The sequence below is a fragment of the Pongo pygmaeus genome, chromosome 12 (assembly GCF_028885625.2).
Source record: "Pongo pygmaeus isolate AG05252 chromosome 12, NHGRI_mPonPyg2-v2.0_pri, whole genome shotgun sequence".
In the NCBI taxonomy this organism is placed as follows: Eukaryota; Metazoa; Chordata; class Mammalia; order Primates; family Hominidae; genus Pongo; species Pongo pygmaeus.
This window is the reverse complement of record NC_072385.2, coordinates 68,424,365-68,444,002: the sequence shown is the minus strand read 5'-3', so window position 1 is coordinate 68,444,002 and position 19,638 is coordinate 68,424,365. Positions and strand designations below refer to the sequence as shown.

Sequence of the window (19,638 nt, the reverse complement as noted above, 5' to 3'; positions counted from 1 at the left end):
GTGTTTTTTGTTGTTGTTGTTTTGAGACGGAGTCTCACTCTGTCTCCCAGGCTGGAGTGCAGTGGCACAATCTCAGCTCACTGCAACCTCCCCTCTCCCGGGTTCAAGCTATTCCCCGGCTTCAACCTCCCAAGTGGCTAGGATTACAGGTGCGCACCACCACATCCAGCTAATTTATTGTATTTTTAGTAGAGACCAGACGGGCTTTCACCATGTTGGCCAGGCTGGTCTCGAACACCTGACCTCAGGTGGTCAGCCCGTCTCAGCCTCCCAAAGTGCTGGGATTACAGGCGTGAGCTCCTGCACCCAGCTCAAATTTTAATATATATTTTATGTTTAGGTTTTTAGAAGTAGTTACATTTCTAGCTCAAGTGAATAACTCAGAATCTAATTCATTAAACTAGTGTGAGCCTTGTTGGCTGCCCTATTGTTGAATCAGAATTATCCTAGGGCTGTTTGTCCGTTTGTTCATTAGCTTGCTTTTTTCTTTCTTTTTAAAAGTTGTTTCTTCCTTCCTTTTCCTTTTCCTCCCTCCTGCTTTTATCAAATGTTTATGACCTGACACATAGTAAATGTGTTTTGTACTTGTGTTTGGAACACAAGTGAGGAATACAAAGATAAATTATTACAGCTTTCTGTCTTCAACGAAATCAAGATCCAGCAGAAGAAAGATGAGAACACAGACAAGGCCTATAGGAAAAATGCAAAAATAGATTAAAATAATACAAACTGTATAGGAACAGAAATCAGACCAATGATTGCCAGAAACTAGGAATGGGAGGAGGAAATTTTCTACAAAGAGACACAAGGGAACATTTTTGTTTTTGTTTTTGTTTTCTGAGACAGGGTCTCGCTCTGTCACCCAGGCTGGAGTGCAGTGGCGTGGTCACAGATCGCTGCAGCCTCAACCTCCTGGGCTCCAGTGATCCACCTCAGCTTCTCAAGTAGCTGGGACTATAGGCATGTGCCATTATGCCCAGTTAATTTTAAAATTTTTTAAAGAGATGGGGTCTCACTATGTTTCCCAGGCTAGGAACTTTTTGATTTGGTGGAAATATCCTATATCTTCATTGTGGTGATGATTAGTAACTCAAATGCATATGCTTGTCAAAACTCTTAGAACTATGTGCTGAGGCCGGGCGTAGTGGCTCACTCCTGTAATCCCAGCACTTTGGGAGGCTGAGGCAGGTGGATCACCTGAGGCCAGGAGTTTAAGACCAACCTGATCATTATGGTGAAACCCTGTCTCTACTAAAAATGCAAAAATTTGCCGGGCATGGTGGCATGTGCCTGTAGTCCCAGCTACTGGGGAGGCTGAGACAGGAGAATTGCTTGAACCTGGGTGGTAGAGGTTGTAGTGAGCTGAGACAGTGCCACTGCACTCCAGCCTGGGTGACAGAGCAAGACTCCATCTCAAAAACAACAACAACAACAACAACTGTGTACCAAAAAGGGGTAACCTAACTGTACATAAATTATACCTCATTTGGCTGGGCGCAGTGGCTCACCCCTGTAATCCCAGCACTTTGGGAGGCTAAGGCCTGTGGATCACAAGGTCAGGAGTTCGAACCCCGTCTCTACTAAAAATACAAAAATTAGCCAGGCGCAGTGGCGGGCGCCTGTAATCCCAGCTACTCAGAAGGCTGAGGCCGAAGAATCGCTTGAACCCAGGAGGCAGAGGTTGCAGTGAGCCAAGATCGTGCCACTGCACTCCAGCCTGGGAGACAGAGCGAGAGTCCATCTCAAAAAAAAAAAGATACAAAGTGGGCTGGGCATGGTGGCTCATGCCTGTAATCCCAGCACTTTGGTAGGCTGAGGTGGGTGGATCACTTGAACTCGGGAGTTTGAGACCAGCCTAGGCAACATGGTGAAATCCCATGTCTACCAAAAATATAATACAAAAATTAGCCAGGCGTGGTGACACACATCTGTGTTCCCAGCTACCTGGGAGGCTGAGGCAGGAGGGTCACTTGAGCTCAGGAGGCAGAGGTTGCAGTGAGCTGAGATTGCATCACCGCACTCTAGCCTGGGCGACAGTGAGACTCCATCTAAAAAAAAAAAAAATGAAAAGTGGAAGTACAGAGGAAAGAAACAATTCCAACTCAAACAACTGGGAACAGTTTCCTGAAGGAGGTATTATTTGAGTTAGGTCTTAAAAAGGGATAAAATTTTGATCATTGGCAGAAATGGGAGTGAGGAGGACATTTATCTCAGAATGACAAGAGGATGTAAGCAGAATCACAAATGTGTGAAAATGCACATGTGTTTAAGGAATAGTGATCGCAGGTTCCATGGGAGATGAAGTGGGAGAAGTTTAGGCTAAGGTCAGATCATGGGGAGCCCTGATGCCTGCTAAGGGATTTAGACTCTATTCAGTAGGCAGTGGAGAGCCAAGAAGAGTAATGAGAAGAAAGGGATGTGAGCTCATCAGTTCAGTGTTTATTTTATTTTATTTTATTTTATTTTATTTTATTTTATTTTTTGAGACAGAGTCTCGCTCTGTCACCTAGGCTGGAGTCCAGTGGCACGATTTCAGCTCACTGCAACCTCTGCCTCCTGGGTTCAAGCAATTATCCTGCCTCAGCCTCCCTAGTAGCTGGGATTACAGATGCCTGCCACCACAACTGGCTAATTTTTGCATTTTTAGTAGAGAAAGCATTTCAGTATGTTGGCCAGACTGGTCTCGAACTCCTGACCTTGTGATCCGCCTCCCTCTGCCTCCCAGAGTGCTGGGATTACAGGCGTGAGCCACCATGCCCAGCCCAGTTCAGTGTTTTAGAAGGAACTCTTGGGAGCTCTGTGGAAACTGGAGGTAGGAAGATTAGTTAAAAGGTCATTAAAGCTGGGCATGGTGTCTCAGCCTTGTAATCCCAGCACTTTAGGAGGCAGAGATGGGAGGATTGCTTGAGGCCAGAAGTTCCATGAGACCAGTCTGGTCAACATAGGTAGACTCCCATCTCTATAAAAAATAAATAAATAAATAAGAAAAAAAAGGTCATTAGATTCATTCAGGCAAGAGATGTTGTATCCTGACCTAGGGCAGTTGCATCAAGAAGGGAAAGAAGGGGAGATGCCAGAGAGGAGGAGATAGACTCTAAAGGCATGAAGGGAGGAGCTAAAGATAACCCAGAGATATCCAGCTTACCTTCCCACAAGGGAACCAAGGCCCCAAGTGAGCAAACAGACAAGGAGGGGCTTAGAGTGGGATGGAGGAGGAAGGTAGGCAGTGCTGTGTGGCTTGAGGTCAGACTTAGAGCTGCCCTGGTGTGAAAGTGCTAGAAATACTGGACACTGTTCCCCTTCTGAATCAGCACAAAAAATAGAACTATCAAAGGTAAACAAAGCCAGGCACTAGTTAAAATAAAGATAGACTTTATTCAGAAATAACTATTGCAATAAGGAAGAGTGCCCAGTGTAAGCCGAACTCAACATCGTGGAAGCAAAAGGCAGGAGACTTTTTAAAGGCTGTGATGTGCTAAGGGAAAGGCATTGAGGGGTGTTAAGGGGGCTAGTCCATATGATTAGGCCACCTGGGATTGTTCACTGGCACTTATCTGGAGGAGAAATAAACTTTTTGCATCTTTATGACAGGAGGCAGTGGTGCAAGTTACAGCAAGGTGCCCACTGGGCTGGGAGTAAGGGCAAGAGTTACCTCCTTGAATGTTGGCCTTTCAAAGAGAGGCTTTCAGGTCCTCGAAGAACCATTTTGGCTGGTAGATTTACATCTCAAAGGGCAGAAAAGGGATTTATAATTGCAAACTTTCATATATGTGTATATTTAGTAGAGATGAGGTGGCTGGGCGCGGTGGCTCACGCCTGTAATCCCAACACTTTGGGAGGCTGAGGCGGGCACATCACCTGAGGTCAGGAGTTTGAGACCAGCCTGACCAAGGAGAAGCCCCGTCTCTACTAAAAATACAATACTAGCCGGGCATGGTGGCATATGCCTGTAATCCCAGCTACTCGGGAGGCTGAGGCAGGAGAATCGCTTGAACCTGGGAGGCAGAGGTTGCGGTGGGCCGAGATCGCACCACTACACTCCAGTCTGGGCAACAAGAGCCAAACTCCGTCTCAAAAAAAAAGAGAGAGAGAGAGATGAGGTGTCCCTGTGTTGCCCATGCTCGTTTTGAACTCCTGGGCTCTAGTGATCCTCCCACCTTTGCCTCCCAAGGTGCTGAGATTATAGGCATGAGCAACCACACTTGGCCATATAATTGCAAACTTCTAAAATAAGTGCTAAAAATAAGTTCTAAAATAAGAGGGGGTTCAGGGCTTATCTCCTTATCCTCAAGTTTTGACTGGAACAAACAATAAATTCTCAAGCGGTGTTGAGTTTTGTTTTTGTTTTTGTTTTCGTCGTCTTTTTTTTTTCTTTTGAGACAGGGTCTCACTCTGTCACCCAGGCTGGAGTGCAGTGGCCTGATCATGGCCCACTGCCATCTCCACATCCCAGGCTCAAGCGATCTTCCCTCCTCAGCCTCCCAAGCAGCTGGAACCATAGGTGCACACCACCATGCCCAGCTAATGTTTTTATTTTTTGTGGAGATGGGGTTTCACCATGTTGCCCATGGTGGTCTGGAACTTCTGGGCTCAAGAGATCTGCCTCCCTCAGCCTCCCAAAGTATTGCAGGTGTGAGCCACTGCACCCAGCCTCCAATTATCTTTTTAACACCATAGATGAAATGAAAGCCAGAAGAGGACTCAACTCTGTTCCATATTTACTCTCTGGTTTCCTCAACAGTTCTCTGAAAATTCCCAGAAGCTAATATTACTTTCTACTTATTCTCCTATCAGAATCCTACATGTCTTTAAGGTCCCAACTCTAGTCGGGACCCCTTCCTGGAAACCTTACCTGTCCACATCAACCTGAAATGGATGACCTTATTTTTTGTGATCTACCTTGGTTCTTCTTTTTAGTGCGCATGGAACGTCTCATACTAAGCTGTCCAATGAAGAAGCCATTAAAAAAAAAAAAAAAAAGGCCGGGCGCGGTGGCTTACGCCTGTAATCCCAGCACTTTAGGAGGCTGGGCGGATCACCTGAGGTCGGGAGTTCAAGACCAGCCTAACCTACATGGAGAAACCCCATCTCTACTAAAAATACAAAATTAGCTGGGCTTGGTGGCGCATGCCTATAATCCCAGCTACTTGGGAAGGCTGAGGCAGGAGAATCGCTTGAACCTGCAAGGTGGAGGTTGCGGTGAGCCGAGATCGCACCATTGCACTCCAGCCTGGGCAACTAGAGCAAAACTCTGTCTAAAAAAAAATAATAATAAAAGAAGCCATGAGACACATATGGCTATTTAATGTGTTTAAAATTAAGTTAAATTTCAATTATTCAGCTCCTCAGTTGTGCTATCCATATTTCAAGTGCTCAGCAGCTACATGTGGCTAGTGGCTACCATATTAGGGCAGATAGAGACTATTTCCATCACTGCAGAAAGTTCCATTGGATAGCAATTAGTATACAATTAGTTATAATTTTACATGTGTATGTTTTCTACATGTGTATGTTTTGTTTTTCCAGCTAGACTATAAGCTCCTTGAGTGCAGGAAGCTGTCTTTACCCTTCTGTACTCTTTCCCACCAGCATTTAGCACAGTGCTTTATACCTAATAGATGTTGGACGTATTCGTTGATGGGCTCCTCAGGAAAAACTGTCATTTTTTTTTTTCTTTTTGAGATGGAGTTTCACTCTTGTCGCCCAAGCTGGAGTGCAATGGTGTGATCTTGGCTCACTACAACCTCCACCTCCTGGGATCAAGCGATTCTCCTGCCTCAGCCTCCCGAGTAGCTGGGATTACAGGTGTGCGCCATCACGCCTGGCTAATTTTTGTACTATTAGTAGAGACAGGGTTTCACCATGTTGGCCAGGCTGGTCTTGAACTCCTGTCCTCAGGTGATCCACCTGCCTCGGCCTCCCAGAGTGCTGGGATTACAGGCATGAGCCACCGAGCCTGGCCAGAACTGTCATATTAATAAGCTTTAGGATGACATAAATCTTTTTACTTTTTCCTCAGCCAAAAATAAATCAGCCCATCTTCCAGGAAAAGGAGTAATACATTGATGCCTAACAGATCAGAAATTTCAGGCAGGGCATGGTGGCTCACGCCTATAATCCCAGAACTTTGGGAGGCTAAGGTGAGGGAATCACCTGAGGTCAGAAGTTTGAGACTAGCATGGCCAACGTGGTGAAACCCTGTCTCCACTAAAAATACAAAAAATTATTGGGGCATGGTGGCAGATGCCTATAATCCGAGCTACTTGGGAGGCTGAGGCAGGAGAATTGCTTGAACCTGGGAGGCAAAGGTTGCAGTGAGCTTAGATTGTGCCACTGCACTCCAGACCTTGGGAGACAGAGCGAGATTCCATCTCAAAAAAAAAAAAAAAAAAAAAAAAAAAAAATTCTGTCCATCCAGGCATGGTCAGTGGGAAGAAAGGGCAAAAGAAGGGATCTACTGTAGATACCAGAGTCCAGGCCTTTGATCCTCTGAAAGGAACATCTACCTGAACACCTAGTTCCCTGACTCCCAGCTCCCATGGTGAAATATTCCATATGAGGCCAGAGTACTGCCAAGGCCACTATCGTGTGGCCTTCGGCAATAGGTAGGGCAGGCCACAACTGTGTTGGATAAAGTCAAATTGAAATTCTCTAAATAGGGCTCGGAACCATTCCATATACCCTGGGCTCAGGGTGACACAAGGCTCAGTTAATCAACCTGGATGACCTGTTTCAGAGCATACCTCCAACCTTACCCACCGTTCACCCACCTACCTGATCTTAGTCAATCAGGATAGCTTTAGGACTTAGTTCCTGGAACCTAAGAAATCCACCAGCAAGCCGGGCGTGGTGGCTCACTCCTATAATTCTAGCACTTTGGGAGGCCAAGGCAGACAGATCACTTGGGGTCAGGAGTTTGAGACCGGCCTGGCCAACACGGGGAAACCCCATCTTTACTGAAAATACACAAATTAGCCAGGCATGGTGGCATGTGCCTGTACTCCTAGCTACTCAGGAGGCTGAGGCAGGAGAATCGCTTGAACCCAGGAGGCAGAGATTGCAGTGAGCCAAGATCATGCCACTGCATTCCAGACGGGGCGACAGAGTGAGACTCTGTCTCAAAAAAAAAAAAGAAATTCACCAGCAAAGAAGAGCTGAGCCACACCTGATTATATTCAGTTCAGTGTTTTCTAACTTAACATCTATTGTTGTCTCATTGTTATAAGTGTCATATTTGTACCCTTGAGGGCAGGGCCCTCATTTACCATCACTGTCCTACACATTCTTTGAGATGATTAAATGAAGCTGATGTTTGTGGAAGTGCCTTCCATAGAGGATGCCTCAAAAACGTAAACTCCCTCTGCTTTTGTCTCCTTTCCCAAAATCTAGACCTGAAGCATGCCTCCTTTCTCTATTTCTTCAAGTCTTGCTCATTCTAAAGATGCAGTTTAAAGTCCACTTTCTGGCCAGGCGTGGTGGCTCACCTCTGTAATCCCAGCACTTTGGGAGGCCAAGGCGGGCGGCGAGACTAGCCTGGCCAACATGGTGAAACCCCGTCTCTACTAAAAATACAAAAATTAGCCAAGTAAGGCGGCGAGCGCCTATAATCCAGCTACTCAGGAGGCTGAAGCAGGAAAATCGCTTGAACCCAGGAGGCGGAGGTTGCAGTGAGCCAAGATAGCGCCATTGCACTCCACCTGGGCAACAAGAGCGAAACTCCGTCTCAAAAATAAATAAATAAAAATACAAAAATACAAAAATTAGCGAGGCATGCAATGTGCCTGTAGTCCCAGTTACTTGGGAGGCTGAGACAGGAGAATCACTTGAACCCAAGAGGTGGAGGTTGCAGTGAGCCGAGATCGTGCCACTGCACTCCAGCCTGGGTGACAGAGCCAGACTGTCCATCTCACACACACAAAAAATCATTATATCACTGGGCACCGTAGTATGTGTCTCTGGTTCCAGCTACTTGAGAGGCTAAGGTAGGAAGATTGCTTGAGCCCAGGAGTTTGGGGGATGTCGTGTGCCACTGCATTCCAGCGTGTGTAACATAGCAAGATCCCATCTCTAAAAAATAAAAACATTATATATCTCAAAGCACCTTACACAGTGTCTAAGATGTTTTAAGCACTGAAGAAATGTTTAATATGTGAAGTTTCTAGATAAACTCAATAAAAAAGCAAGTCACAATCCTCTGGTCACTTGTATTCTAATATGTATGTAACAATGAGAGGCTTGTATCAACCAAACCATTGTTTGATAAATCTCAGTAATGGCTCTCTTATGACAGATTGCTGCTGCTGTGGCACCACCTATGGGTGTGGCACCATAGCCTTCCTCACTGGTTACTCAATGTGGGCTGACACTCTTCTGTCAGCCAAGCCATAACAACATGCTGTGTTCCCCAAAGGAACCCATCTTCGCTCCCTTGTCATTGACAACCCTGTGGACAACTTCTATTTTATCTAATGGTGATACCATATAACTAGGCTGGGCAAATCAGAATCCTGAACGAGCAGATAAGCAGCTACATGACAATATGAGTTCACATCAGCTCCATGTAAAATGTTATATATTGAGCAATATTCTCTGGAATTGGGTTAGAGTGGAAGGGTGACAAAGTGCAGTTATCGTTTCCTACTCACTTTGCCACAAGAGGGTCAGCCAGGAAGTCTTATCAGTAAGAGTTGCCTTTGCATACTCCATGAAATTCATTCTGTGTTGACCTTTCAACTATTCGTTAATCCACTCATTCATTCAATTATGTATTAATTACCTATTCTGTTGTGATATGGAGATATACTAGTGATCAAAACTCACCAAGTCTAGACCCTCATGGATAATGTAAATTCTCATGAGAGGCTGGGCGTGGTGGCTCATGCCTGTAATCCTAGCACTTTGGGAGGCTGAGGCAGGTGGATCACTTGAGGTCAGGAGTTCAAGACCAGCCTTGCCAATATGGTGAAATCTTATTTCTACTAAAATACAAAAATTACCTGGGCGTGGTGGCATGCACCTATAATCCCAGCTACTTGGGAGGCTGAGGCAGAAGAATCACTTGAACCCAGGAAGCAGAGGTTGCAGTGAGCCAAAATCGTGCCATTGCACTCCAGCCTGAGCAATAGACTGAGACTCTGTCTCAAAAAAAAAAAAATTTCATGAGAGAGATCTATTGATCAATTACTGTATTTCCTCAAATCTGAGGCACCATTGATTGCCACAGTGGGTTTCATAACAGCTTTTCAGGAAAGAAAAAAAAGTGCTACCACATTAAATATACACATTGATTAGATGTTAGTATCAAAAATGTCTTCCCCAAAATATCACCAAAGCAACATCACTAAGACAAAATTTAGTTTATTGCTTATTCTGGTAAGGCAGAGCACTTTCTAGACAGTCTGTTTGTAGCATCTCAGAGGAAAGTAAGGGCAAGATTGGGCTATTTATTGAGCTGTAAAAATTTGGTTTAAGGAGAATCTTTTAATGAAGGAAAAGGGAAGTCTTGGCTGGCCCTGGGTAAGAGTCATGATACAACAATTTAGGATTGGTAGTCACAGCAATTCGAGGCAAGGGGTTCAAAGAATTTTGGGATACAATTCGTCATTTGATGCCTTATTTTAAATAATTGACGGGTCTTTCTGGAAGTCCTGAAATCAACAATAAAATTATTTTCAACTTTTTTTTTGAGACAGAGTCTCGCTCTGTTGCCCAGGCTGGAGTGCAATGGCGCAATCCTGGCTCACTGCAACCTCCACCTCCTGTGTTCAAGTGATTCTCCTGCTTCAGCCTCCTGAGTAGCTGGGATTACAGGCGCCTGCCACCATGCCCAGCTAAATTTTTTGTATTTTTAATAGAGACAGGGTTTCACCAGTTTACCCAGGCTGTTCTCGAACCCCTGACCTCAGGTGATCCACCCGCCTTGGCCTCCCAAAGTGCTGGGATTACAGGCGTGAGCCACCATGCCCAGGCTATTTTCAACTTTTATCTTCATTGATAAGCATTTCCTGGAATGGTAAAATTATGTTGAGGATGGCAGTACAATAGTAAGCCATGTTAATGTTTAAGGTAAGCTATGTCATAAACATGTCAAAAATATGCACCTTAGGAGAAATAAAGTAATTACACAATTAAGGATATGTAGTTACAGTTATGAAACATGCTGTGGAGGAATATAGGGTGCAATAGGAACATATAACTGGGGCACCTTACCAATTCTGCAGAGGTCAGAAAAAGCATCTTTGAGAAACTCATCTTTGAGCTAATGCAAAATGTTGAGTTTGGCTTGAGGAAGTGGAGAGGTGGATGTGGCAGGCTGAGATAGCATGTGCAAAGGTCCTGCGGCAGGAAGGAACATGATGTATTTAAGGACTTGCAAAATCAGCGAGGCTGGAGCACAGGAAGTGAGAGGGTAGAGGCATACTATGAAGGCTGATGGAGGGGGTGGAGAACATTCTGTTGTAGAGGCCAAGGGAAACTTCCCCTTTGCCCTCTGAAGAGTTGCTGAAAAAATCAACTCACTGGCCAGGCACGGTGGCTCACACCTGTAATCCCAGCACTTTGGGAGGCTGAGGCAGGCGGATCTTGAGGTAAGGAGATTGAGATCATCCTGGTGGCTAACACGGTGAAACCCTATCTCTACTAAAAATACAAAAAATTAGCCAGGCATAGTGGCACGCATCTGTAGTCCCAGCTACTCGGGAGGCTGAGGCAGGAGAATCGCTTGAACCTGGGAGGCGGAGGTTGCAGTGAGCTGAGATCGCGCCATTGCACTCCAGCCTGGGAGACAGAGCAAGACTCCATCTCAAAAAAAAAAAAAAAAAAAAAAAAAAATCAACTCACCAAAGGCAGATGAATAGGGGAAAAGGCATACAAATTTTATGAACTTGTACATGGGAAGAACCACAGGGTGATTACCTATATACCTGAGGGAGTTCAGAAGCTTATATACCATCCTGGCAAAACAGGCTACAGGAGTTGTAAGAGGATTTCTGTTGAAGGGATTACTAGGGACAAAGAATGGATCAGAGTGACTGGACGCGGTGGCTCACGCCCAGCACTTTGGGAGGCCGAGGCAGGCGGATCACGAGGTCAGGAGATCGAGACCATCCTGGCTAACACGGTGAAGCCCTGTCTCTACTAAAAATACAAAAAATTAGCCGGGCGTGGTGGCGGGCGCCTGTAGTCCCAGCTACTCAGGAGGCTGAGGCAGGAGAATGGCGTGAATCAGGGAGATGCAGCTTGCAGTGAGCCAAGATTGCGCCACTGCACTCCAGCCTGGGAGACAGCAAAACTCCGTCTCAAAAAAAAAAAAAAATGGATCAGAAAAAAGAGATTAATTTGTACTTGTGAAAGGGTCTGTTCAGGTGTGGTTACATTCTTTTTTTTTTTTTTTTTTTTTTTTGAGATGGAGTCTCGCTCTGTCACCCAGGCTGGAGTCCAGTGGGGCGATCTCAGCTCATCGTAACCTCTGCCTCCCAGGTTCAAGCGATTCTCCTGCCGCAGCCTCCTGAGTAGCTGGGATTGCAGGCACGTGCCACCATGCCCGGCTAATTTTTATATTTTTAGTAGAGGCAGTGTTTTACCATGTTGGTCAGGCTGGTCTCGAACTCCTGACCTCGTGATTCGCCCACCTTGGCTTCCCAAAGTGTTGGGATTACAGGCGTGAGCCATCGCGCCCAGCCCAGGTATGGTTACATTCTTGGTCCTACAGGGAGGGGGAGGAAAAACCATTATTCCTTTTGGTGGTTCCAGATCTTAGGCTGATAAAGAACTTTATTGTGCTTTGGGAGAGATGGTGGGTGGGGGTCAGGGAGAAGATTAGAGAGGCCTGGAGGCTGCTGGTTCAGTTAAGCATGTCAAAGCACCATATTTGAGGGTATTGGCTTCTGAACCCCAGCACTGTCCACTGCTATGTTTCCCAATGACTATTTTTTGAGACAAAAACACTTTATGGTATCTGAAGATTGTATTCCCAGAATTATGATCAACATTCTCAAGCCCTTCAAAACGGTGGTGAATGAGCCTCCAAGCTGAGCTATCACAATAACATCAGATTCAAATTGTTGCCCAACCATACAGAACCAGTTTCAGAATATCTTCCTACATGAGCCCAGAATTGTGGTCAAACAGGTTGTCTGGATTCTGGTCTGGAGATCTGGCCATGCCCAAGAGAAAGCAAAAAGAAACCAGATAAATTCAAATTAAGGAAGAAGAGCTATTTCTAAGTGCTTGGTTTGAAAGCAAACAACTTTTTTATTTTTTCTTTGAGATGGATTTTTGCTTTGTCTCCCAGGCTGGAGTGCAATGGCGTGATCTCGGCTCACTGCAACCTCCACCTCCTGGGTTCAAGCAATTCTCCTGCCTCAGCCTCCTGAGTACCTGGGATTTTTTATTGACATGTGCCACCGTGCCCAGCTAATTTTGTATTTTTGGTAGAGACAGGGTTTCACCATGTTGGCCAGGTACGTCTTGAACTCCTGACCTCAGGTGATCCACCCTCCTTGGCCTCCCAAAGTGCTTGGATTACAGGCATGAGCCACCGTGCTCCGCCAACTGCAGTAAGCTGTGATTGTGCCATTATACTCCAGCCTGGGTGACAGAGGAAGACTGTCTCTTTAATAATAATAAATAAATAAAAAAAAAAAAAAAAAAAAGGGCCAGGAGCAGTGGCTGGTGCCTGTAATCCTAGCACTTTGGGAGGCCAAGGCGGGTGAATCATGAGGTCAGGAGTTCGAGAGGAGCCTGACCAACATGGAGAAATCCTGTCTCTACTAAAAATACAAAAATTAGCCAGGCATGGTGGCATGTGCCTGTAATACCAGCTACTCAGGAGACTGATGCAGGAGAATCGCTTGAACCCGGGAGGCGGAGGTTGCAGTGAGCCGAGATCGTGCCACTGCATTCCAGCATGGGCGACAGAACAAGACTCTGTCTCAAAAAAAAAAAAAAAGGTTTTGGGTTGAAGATATATCATTTATAGTGATTTTAGTTTTGTAGACATTTATTAATTTATAAAAATGCTTAAATAATGTCTACTAAGTACAAGCTGACATGCTAGATCATGAGTAAAACCTGCTTCCCGCCTTTAAGGATATAAGAATGGGTTTGCCGAACGCGGTGGCTCATGCCTGTAATCCCAGCACTTTGGGAGGCCGAGGTGGGCAGATCACGAGGTCAGGAGTTCGAGACCAGCCTGGCCAATATGGTGAAACCCCATCTCTACCATAAATACAAAAATTAGCCGGGCGTGGTGGCACGTGCCTGTAGTCTCAGCTACTCAGGAGGCTGAGGCAGGATAATCGCTTGAACCCAGGAGGCAGAGGTTGCAGTAAGCCGAGATCGCGCCACTGCACTCTAGCCAGGGCAACACAGTGAGATGCTGTCTCAAAAAAAAAAAAAAAAAAGAATAGGATATAAGGGTGGGTTTAAAACTACGTGCTCAAGTGAAATTCTTTATTCAGGGGCCTCTTTGTTCCGGTTATCTATGGCTGTGCAACAAGCTACTCCAAAACAATGTTGCTTAAAGTAACACTTTGTTATGTTTTTTTGGGTTGGCTGCGTTTAGTTTAGCAGTTCTTGCTCGGTGTCTTTCTTGCAGTTGCAGTCATATGCCAACTGGAACTGTAGTCATCTGAAGGCTCAACTAGATTAGACATCTAAGATGCCTCTTTGACCTGTCTGGTAGGTGATGCTGACTGTTGGTTAAGAGCACAGCTAAGGCTGCCACCCAGGGCACCCACCTACTTGTGGCTTCCCCATGTGGCCTGGGCTTCTCACAACATGAAGGTTGAATTCTCAGAGGAAGCAGCCCAGAAGCAAGAGTTCCAAGAGGCAGGAGCAAAAGCTGCCAGGCCAGTTAAGGACTATGCCTGAACTTCCCCAGTGTTACTTCTGCCACATTCTATTTGTCAGAGCAATCAGAAGGCCTTTCCAGATTCAAGGGGATAAAAAAATAGACTCCACCTCTTGGAAAGGGAGTGGCATGGTTGCATTGCACAAAAGTGTGTGGAGTGGGAAATATCCTTGCTGCCATCTTGGGAAAGCATAATCCACCTTATTGGCATAGTGATTATACTTGGACAGAAGCTTATAGGAAGTATGAGGGGAATGCAAAATAATAAAATATGTGACCCTGCTTTTGGGGTGGTTGTGGCCATGCCAAGCTTATGCCTGAGAAGGTGAGTTAAGGTACTTGCAGAACAATATACCAGTAAGTATGAACAAATACACAGGTTTCTCCCACTCAATAGCAGAGAAGCTCTTTTGAAAAGCAGAAGCTTTTCTGCTTGGTGTGAAAACTCACATGGGGAGGCTGTTTTGTATTATTATTTTTTTTTCTTTTTTTTGTTTTTTTTTTTTTGAGACAGAGTCTCGCTCTGTTGCCCAGGCTGGAGTGCAGTGGCATGATCTTGGCTCACTGCAACCTCCGCCTCCCAGGTTCAAGCAATTCTCCTGCCTCAGCCTCCCGAGTAGCTGGGACTACAGGCATGCGCCACCATGCCCGACTTTTTTTGGTATTTTTAGTAAAGACGGGGTTTCACCATGTTGGCCAGGCTGGTCTCAAATTCCTGACCTCAGGAGATCTGCCCGCCTCAGTATTTTGTAACATTTAAAGAGGAAAACGTGTAATCAGTTACACGTTAACCCAAAACTTTCTGTCATAAATAAAACACCGTAGAGTACCTATATATAAGTGACAACTAATTATATCAAGGTGTAAAATGCTTAAAATATTTCCTTCCAGATCACCAAATAATTAATGTGATTTTTTTTTTTTTTTTTTTTTTTTTTTGAGACAGAGTCTTGCTCTGTCACCCAGGCTGGAGTGCAGTGGCTCCATCACAGCTCACTGCAGCCTCACGTTCTCAGGCTCAAGCAATACTCCCACCTCAGCCTCCTGAGTACCTGGGACCATAAGTGTGCACCACCATGCTTGGCTAATAATTTTTGTATTTTTTTAATAGACACGGGGTCTCCCTATGTTGCCAAGGCTGGTCTCAAACTCCTGGGCTCAAGGGATCGTCTGCCTAGGCCTCCCAAAGTGTTGGAATTACAGGTATGAGTCCTGTGCCCAGTCCCCATGAATGTTAATAAATAGCTGCTTCGTGTCAATAACTGTGAAGGGCTTGAGATTTTATTCTACTTGCAAATAGCTAGTAGCTGCAAATAGCTGCAAATAGTCTGCCAATTTTGTGGATAGTGACCAAGGCAAATCTGTGTCAAAGGACAGTTTATTACTCACAGCGAGAGTCGTAGCCAAAGAATCGTCATTTTCTTGCATTAGTTCCTCAACTCCAATTCCTCCTATAGGTGATACAATGAGGTCCAGGTGATGCCTGCACACCTGGTGGGTTGCATTATAGGAAAGAAACTCCTAGTTTAGAAAACCCTAGTTTTGTATAGGGGGCTGCAAGCAAACACATTGCCCAACCTTCACCCAAGAGGAAAACACTCTTAATTATACTGGACTGCAAGCAGACCTATATTCTGCTTTGGTGGAAGGTGATATCTCTATCTTCCGAGGTGGTCTTATTGTTGAAAAGGTAGTACAAGGCCAGGTGCAGTGGCTCACGCCAGTAATCCCAGCACTTTGGGTGGCCGAGTTGGGCGGATCACCTGAGGTCAGGAGTTCAAGACCAGCCTGGTCAACATGGTGAAATCTTGTTTCTAAAAGAATACAAAAATTAGCTAGGTGTGGTGGCACACACCTGTAGTCCCAGCTACTCAGGAGGCTGAGGCAGGAGAATCGCTTGAACCTGGGAGGTGGAGGTTGCAGTGAGCCAAGATTGTGCCATTGCACTCCAGCCTGGGTGACAGAGCAAGACTCCACCTCAAAAAAAAAAAAAAAAGAGAGAGAGAAGGAAGGAAGGAGGGAAGGAAAGGAAGGAAGGAAAGAAGGAAGGAAGGAAGGAAAAAGACTGTCAGTGCCTCTGGTTAGGATACATGCAAAAACATGAGAGACCCATGGAGAATTGTTTCCCATGCTACTGTAAAGTAGTGTGTGTGGACGAAAAGAGTCAAACTCCATAAAATATTTGAAGAGATTTATTCTGAGCCAAATATGGGTGGCCATGGTCTGTGACACAGCCCCAGGAGATCCTGAGAACATGTGCCCGAGGTGATAGTGTTCCAGGAAAGGGGTTCCAATCCAGACCCCAAGAGAGGGTTCTTGGATCTTGCACAAGAAAGAATTCAGCATGAGTCCACAGTGCAAAGTAAAAGCAAGTTTATTTATTTATTTATTTTTGTATTTTTAGTAGAGACGGGGTTTCACCACGTTGGTCAGGCTGGTCTCGAACTCCTAACCTCGTGATCCGCCCGCCTTGGCCTCCCAAAGTGCTGGGATTACAAGCGTGAGCCACCGCACCCGGTCAAAGCAAGTTTATTAAGAAAGTAAAGGGGTGAAAGAACAGCTACTCCACCAAGAGAGTAGGACGTTCCCGAAAGTAAGAGGAGGGATGCGTCCACCCTGGGTACAATGCTTGTATATATGGGGAGATGTGCTCTGCTACAATGGTTTGTGATAAAGGATTAATTTTCTTAATTACTGTATTTTGCAAGAATTGATATTATTATCTTTAAAGCAAAATTAGGAATGCCTTTGTTCTCCAGATATCGGGATATCTGGACACTTCCAACTCTGGGTCTGTTTTAGTAAACATCATTAATTTGTTCCCTTAACCATAAACATCTAGCGGCTAGGAATACCTAACTTTCTGGGACTGCAGCCCAGCAAGTGTCAGCCTCATTTTCCTAGCCCTCACTCAAAATAGAGTCACTCTTGTTTGAACACCTCTGACAGTAGGGCTACAGCTTGGTTTTATACATTTTAGGGAGACATAAGACATTCATCAATACATGTAAGATGTACATTGCTTCAGTCTGGAGAGGTGGGACAACTCAAAGTAGTGGGCAGAGTGGCTTCCAGGTCATAGGTGGATTCAAAGATTTTTTTGATTGGCACTTGGTAGAAAGAGTTTATCTTAAAAGACCTGGAATCCATAAAAGTGGAGTAAGTATCCATAAAGTAGATAAGGTGTTGTGGAGGCCAAGGTTCTTATTATGCAGATGAAGCTTCCAGGTAGCAGGCTCAGAGAGAATAGAATTGTAAATCTTTCTTAGACTTAAAAAGATGTCAGACTCTTAGATAATTATTTCCTGGATCAGGAAACACCTAGAAAGGGAAGAGGATTCTCTACAGAATGGAGATTTTCCCCACAAGGGACAGTTTTGCAGGGCCATTTCAAAGTATGTCGAATAAATGTATTTTGGGGTAAAACACTTCCATTTCTTTTTGGGTCTCCTTTCTGTCATGTTGGTATCTTATTGCTACAAAGAGTGTTTTGTCAGTCTTAAGGTCTCCTTTTTTTTTTTTTTCTGAGATGGAGTCTTGCTCTGTCACCCAGACTGGAGTACAGTGGCACGATCTCAGTTCACTGCAACCTCCGCCTCCCGGGTTCAAGCAATTCTCCTGCCTTAGCCTCCCGAGGAGCTGAAATTACAGGCGACAGCCACCACACCTGGCTAATTTTTGTATTTTTAGTAGAGATGGGAATTCACCATGTTGGCAGGCTGGTCTCCTGACCTCAGGTGATCCTCCCGCCTTGGCCTCCCAAAGTGCTGGGATTACAGGTGTGAGCCACCGTGCCAGGCCAAGGTCTCTGTTTTAATGGAGTTTTTTGTTGTTCTTGTTGTTGTTTTTTCTTTTCTTTTCTTTTGGTGGTGATGGTGGTGGGGGGTGCTTTCCAGAAAAAAACAGGAAAGCCTGCTAGACAAATTCTAAAAGAGCTGTAACACTTTGTGGGTTGCCCAGGCTGGCCTCCAAGTCCTGACCTCAAGTAATCCTCTGCCTCAGTCTCCCAAAGTGCTGGGGTTACAGGCGTGAGCCACCACCACACCCTGGCCACTGTTTTAATGGGTTTTTGTTGTTGTTGTTGTTGTTTGAGACAGTCTTGCTCTGTTGCCCAGGCTGGAGTGCAGTGGCTCTATCTTGGCTCACTGCAACCTCCACCTCCTGGATTCAAGCAATTCTCCCGCCTCAGCCTCCTGAGTAGCTGGGATTACAGGTGTGCACCACCATGCCCAGCTAATTTTTATATTTTTAGTAGAGACGGGGTTTCACCATGTTGGCCAGGCTGGTCTCGAACTCCTGACCTCAAGTGGTCCACCTGCCTCGGCCTCCCAAAGTGCTAGGATTACAGGCATAAGCCACAATGCCCGGCTGTATTCTGGTATTCAAACACTTGTGTTTGGAATGTAACAGGAGACTTTCCCTGAATATCATTTTGTTATTCAGTCAGAAAGAGAAAGAAATAATATATTTCCAAGAGAAAGAATTGGAAATATAGTTACTAAAATTCATCAGTATGCTGGTAAAAACGGAAACCATGGAAGGTGCTATGGTTTGGATATTTGTCACCTTCAAAACTCATTGAAATTGAATCCCAATGTGGTAGTATTAACAGGTAGAGCCTTTAACAGGTGATTGGGTAATGAATTGGGGGGCTATCATGGGAGTGGGACTGGTGGCTTTATAAGAAGAGGAAGAGAGGCCTGAGCTAGCACACTCACACTCCTTGCCATGTGATGTCCTGTGCTGCGTTGGGGCTCTCAAGAGAGAAGATTCTCAACAGATGCACCCCCTCAGCCTTGGACTTCCCAGCCTCCAGAACTGTAAGATATAAATTTTGTTTCTTATAAGTTATCCTGTTTCAGGTATTCTTTTTTTTTTTTTTTTTTTGAGATGGAGTCTTGCTTTGTCACCCAGGCTGGAGTGCAGTGGCGCGATCTTGGCTCACTGCAGTCTCTGCCTCCTGGGTTCAAGCAATTCTCCTGTATCAGCCTCCTCAGTAGCTGGGATTACAGGCGCCCACCACTGTGCCTTGGCTAATTTTTTTTTGTATTTTTAGTAGAGATGGGGTTTCACCATGTTGACCAGGCTGGTCTCGAACTCCTGACCTCAAGTGATCCACCCGCCTCGGCCCCCCAAGGTGTGGGATTATAGGTGTGAGCCTCCACGCCCAGCCCAGTCTCAGGTATTCTCTTATAAACAACAGAAAATGGACTAATCTATGTTAAAAGAAAAACTTCACCCTCATTAAATGTAAAAGAGTTTAATTGAGCAATGAACGATTCGTGAATCAAGCAGCCTCCAGAGCCAGAGTAAGCTCTGAGACTCCAGCGCAGCCACGTGGTAGAAGAAGATTTATGGACAGAAAAAAAGGAAAGTGATGTACAGAAAATGGAAGTGAGGTATGGAAGCAGCCAGATTGGTTACAGCTTGGCATTTGCCTTGTTTGAACATGGTTCCAATAGTTGGCTACATTTGATTGGCCAAAACTTGGTGATTGGCACAAGTGTAAGCTATGGTCTATTTACACCTCCGTTTGTTGTAATTCACAATGTACAGAGAAACCTTTAGGCCAAACTTAAAACATGTAAGGAGGCAGCTTTCGTCTAAACTTGATTTAACAGACAGAGGAATGATGAGATCACCATCTGTTTATTCCTCCATTCATGTACTCACTCATTCAGTCATTCATTTATTCAACAAATATTTATTTAGGCTATGAGGATTATAGAAGTGAAAAGGACAGACATGATCCCTGCTGTCATGCAGCTTACAGTCTAGTGAAAAAG

The 19,638-nt window shown here is 45.1% G+C and overlaps 1 non-coding gene across 1 annotated transcript; it reads right to left on the bottom strand.

Moving 5' to 3' along the window:
• Positions 1-17,735: 17,735 nt before the first annotated feature.
• On the bottom strand, positions 17,736-17,798 carry LOC129030950 (U7 small nuclear RNA). The gene has a single exon (XR_008500841.1). It is a non-coding gene; the product is annotated as a U7 small nuclear RNA (small nuclear RNA).
• Between the last annotated feature and the right edge of the window lie 1,840 nt (positions 17,799-19,638).